Source organism: Schistocerca americana, chromosome 7, assembly GCF_021461395.2.
Source record: "Schistocerca americana isolate TAMUIC-IGC-003095 chromosome 7, iqSchAmer2.1, whole genome shotgun sequence".
NCBI classification, from domain to species: domain Eukaryota; kingdom Metazoa; phylum Arthropoda; class Insecta; order Orthoptera; family Acrididae; genus Schistocerca; species Schistocerca americana.
Genome location: NC_060125.1, coordinates 119,899,648 through 119,904,391, shown reverse-complemented (window position 1 = coordinate 119,904,391; position 4,744 = coordinate 119,899,648).

The window sequence follows — 4,744 nt, the reverse complement described above, 5'->3', positions numbered from 1 at the left end:
GGTCGTCGGAACTCACAAAAATGTGGCGCAGGTTAATTATTACACAAAAATGGAATCAATGAAAATGCATCCCAAAATATCACATTTAGTTAGAAAAACTATCTATTCTTGATGTTTAGTGTATCCGAGACTGTATAATGCACATTTTTCTGAACGTTTAACTTTTGTCGTATCTTTATTCGGCAGCATGTCAATTATCCAATAACAAGTAATGGTGTTATAACGGGAAGTTACTCAGTTTAGCACAACGGTTACGGAAGTTTAGAGTGTCACAAGTGAATGCTATTCTGAAGTGGAAAGTTATAACAGAGGTTATCAATGCGGAAAATAAGATGATAGCAAAATCGCCATAAAAGTAGTTAGGCCTGTTAATATCGCAGACTATTCACATGATCTCGCAGATTATCAGTGGGACGTTAATGATAAAACTAAAAAGTTCTTTGTCTGACAAAACACTTCAGCCTGGAGGGAAGTGGTTCGAGACTGGAGATGGCTAACCAAAAGAATAGTGTGATACGAATGTATGTGCACGGCTGTAGCCATGCGTTGTATTCAATCCGTGAAAATCAGAGTTGACTCCGGTATGTATTCACAACCAAGGAAAAGTGAGAACGTCTGAAAACAGGTGCTTAAGCTTATTGTGAATGTGACAATACCAAAGGCATCCAATAACTTTGTTTCTCGTTGCCATTGCTCCGATTTGTATCCGAATCACTAACGCTGTAGCACAGTTGCGAGTTACTCGTCGAACAAGCAGTTCAACTGCGCTCTTTAGCCTTGTGCCGTGCTCACAACTGGACACCTCTGCTGTCTTTAGCAGCCAATACTGTGGTTGCAAGGTAGACAATATGTGGAGCGTCGAATGCCGTAAACATCATTTGCCTTTTTCGACCTCTCACTCAACGAATTCCCTGAAAAAAAAATAAAAAGAAAAAAATGCCTGCCTACACAGGGCGAGAGTTCCTACTGCTTGTCTTCGTGCGTACCAAACCCTACCTTGGCGAGCAATGTCGCCACATCTCTCCCAAATTGAGAACGTTGGAGCATTATAGGCGAGGCCCTCCAACCAGCTCGGGATTTTGACGATCTGACGCGCCGATTTGACAGAATTTGTCACGGTATCCCTCAGGAGAGCATCCAACAACTCTGTCAATCAGTGCCAAGTCCAATAACTGCACGGATAAGGGCCAGAGGTGGATCTACGCGTTAATGACGTGCTCAAATTATGAGGCTCTTTCTCTTCTATAAATCACCCACTTTTTCCGAAATTGTAGTTATTTGTTTGTCTGTACATGTACATTACATCTACAGATTTCCGTCCCATTTGGATAACTTCTTCCTGGTACGTCGTTTTTTTTCTTCTTCTTCTTCTTCTTGGAGTGTACATAAATGATCTGGAGGACCGGACGGGCAGCAATATCCGGCTGTTTACTGATGATACTGTGTCTTTGAGCGACCGTAGGATGTTACAAGATGACTTAGACAAATTTGTAGTTGGTGTGATGATTATTCGCAGCTAAATGTAGACAAATGTAAAGTAATGCAGATGAGCAGGGAAAACAAACCCATAATGTTAGAATACAGTGTTAGCATCGTGTTGCTTGATACAGTCATGCCATTTAAATATCTAAGCGTAATGATAAAAACCAATATGAAATGGAACGAGCATGAAAAGCTTGTAGTAGGGAAGGCGAATGGTCGAATTCGGTCTATTGGGAGAAATTTAGGAGACCACACACAGGACACTAGGACGACCTGTTCGTGAATACTCCAGGAGTGTTTTTGATGCCCACCAACTCGGATTAAAGAAAGACATGGAAACAATTCAGAATGGGTCTGCAAGATATATTACCGGTAGGTTCAAACAACACGCAAGTGTTAAGGAGATGCCTTAGGAGTTTAAATGGGATCCCTGGAGGGAAGCAGACATTCTTTCCGAGGAACACTACTGAGAAAATTTAGAGAATCGGCATTTGAAGCTGATTGCAGAACGATTCTACTGCCGCCAATGAAGATCTCGCATAAGAACCACTAACATGAGATGCATTAAGGCTCGTACAGAAGCATACAGACAGTCGTTTCTGCCTCGCTCTATTTGCGATTGGAGCAGGTTGGGGTAGTGATACAAGGCACTCCCCACCACGCACAACACGGTGGCTTGTGTAGTGTGCAGGTAGATTAGAGGCAGAAATCGTTGCGCCTGCTGCTGCGTTGCCACTTCTACTAACTACGAGATAATGGGCGAGCCATATCACGTCTTGTGGATGATAATACAACTGCTGAGTCGATTTGTCAGGAAATACTGCAATAACGTGGCCTGATGTTTCGCCCAAGACAGCTTTTCAGCTGCTAAGAAGGTGGGATATCCAGCTGATCTTGTATACAGAACAAGAGAGAACTATTAAAACATCCCGAGATCTGGCTGAGGGATCTCCAACTGTTGACTGAAACGTACTTCATCCCAAAGGCTTACCAATGACCATGTTGAGCGGCTGATACTTCATTAGCACTGGACTAGCCATTTTTACTGCTTCTAACGGAGTGGAATTGAAATCAACTCCAGTATTTCAAATTTAAGTTTCCCTTGTTTTCATCACATTACTTGGTGTGAGTACCATTACAGATAGCTAAAACAGGGCCTTAGAATATTTCTTATTTTCCTCAATTCGTAACGGACTTCATCGTAGCTTTCAAATAACATTCGTTGCTTTCCAATAGCAAATGATATCTTTCTTCGAAATCCATATAGGGGATAATGTTATAACATGGAACATTTTTCAGACTTCCACCTCTGTGGTATAAGGTTAATTTATTTATTTAATTTATTTATTTAATTTATTTATTTTCTTGTTCTGTTTTGAAATATTTAGCTTTCTCTTCAGTTTTCTTAAGTCATAAAAATTGCTCCTCAGACATAAGGTTTTCCGACACGTGCAGAGCTGTTGCTAGGTAGAACATGGTCATGTACGTAGGAATATATGCTTTGTTCAAGATTGAAACTGTGGCAATCGAGAAAATCTTGTCGATACTATACTTAATAATTTGTGTGTTACATAATTACTCTACAACAAACGACTCATCAGAAAGTGAAATCAAATTTTTAAAAAAATATTATGAAAAGTGGGGTACAATTTAAAAACGATAAATGAAAGCTTCTGACAACTATCACAAATTTCCGTTTTCAGAACATGTAAATTTGTGAATAAAGTAAAGAAACTGAACTCATTCGCAAATATCACGTTTTCCATTGTTCTGAAGACTTTTTGTCTCCAACTTTAACGTGGTGCACAATTGCTGAAGTATGGCCTGACCGTCCACACGATACGAAACAGATTTTACAAATATACAGAATTTTACAATTCATAAAACTTTGTCACAGAAGAATTAACACTGTTCTCCCAGTAGCTTTAGTATATTATAGAGAATTGAAATACGTAGAACTCGAGATATTTACAAACGCTGCACAAAGCATAACCTCACGTCTCACAACAACAAAAACAGCAGAAAATTCTGGAAACTAGTCTTCCTGTGGCAGCCCCTGTTGCGCGTTCCTCCACGAAATTCTAAAATCGACCTCTGGACTGGAACACCGACAGCAGACTTCATGTCTTCGTAGGAATACTATACTGCAGATACAACATCCTCCCCCACTATAACAATATACATCATAACATTGTTATTTTGAAGGCCTTGTAGTTGGTATAAGTTATTGGTTTAAACTTGAATGAAAACATTAGTTCGAAATAAAAGCAACTACATCACTCTTAGAGACAAAACTGTGTATTCGATGTAATTGGTAATGGAGTCAGAGGCTGAAAGTCCATCCACTGTCCACCGCTTCCTGTTTCCACGTCTATCTTGAGACTATTTCGCCTGCAACTCTTCTGCGTAGTTCATATGCACGTCTCGCGCCTCGGCGTCATTTTAGGGAGGTCTTTCAGGAAAAGCAAATAAGCGCGGAAGGCACAACTTACATGGAACTTGTAGCAACGATTACATTGACGGCCATGCTAGATAGATTTGTTTTAGCCCTTGTAGTGGTAGAGGACATAACTGGAGCTCCGAACAATCTCAGCGGCCGCGGTGGAATCGTAGTACGGTGGGTACATGCCAGAGTCACTGGCTGTGTCTTTTAAAGAGGTTAGCCGTCCGCTGTGGCCGAGCGGTTCTAGGCGCTTCAGTCCGGACCCGCGCTGCTGCTACGGTCGCAGGTTCGAATCCTGCCTCGGGCATGAATGTGTGTGATGCTCTTAGGTTAGTTCGGTTTAAGTAGTTGACAGCAAATCAGTCACGAAATCGGAAGCTATGGAAATACATAGTTACAGAAGAATACCAATGATTCAGTGGATACATCGAGTAACTGGTGAAGAAGTAGTGCGGAGAACTGGGGAGAGAAGAGCTTCGTAGTAAAACTTAACTAAAAGTGAAAATAGACTGACAGGGCAATGGGATGAAAGAGTAGAGGAAGAGTGTATGTAGCTTGCAGCACTTGTACAGAGATCAAGAGACTTGCAGAAGACTGACAAGCGCCAGGAGTCGCATCACATCAGTCTTCGAAGTGAAGCAACAATCACAAAATTGTGATACTGGTCGTGTGGAGGCCATTAATGTGACTCTTGGAGATAAGCTCCACCAAGACGTCCCCCTTATCGGCGCTAAGTAGGATTTTATCAGTATTTATCAGCACTTATCGGCTTTCTTTCTATATAAGACAGATGAAAAGTAAGGTCACGTTACATTTGGT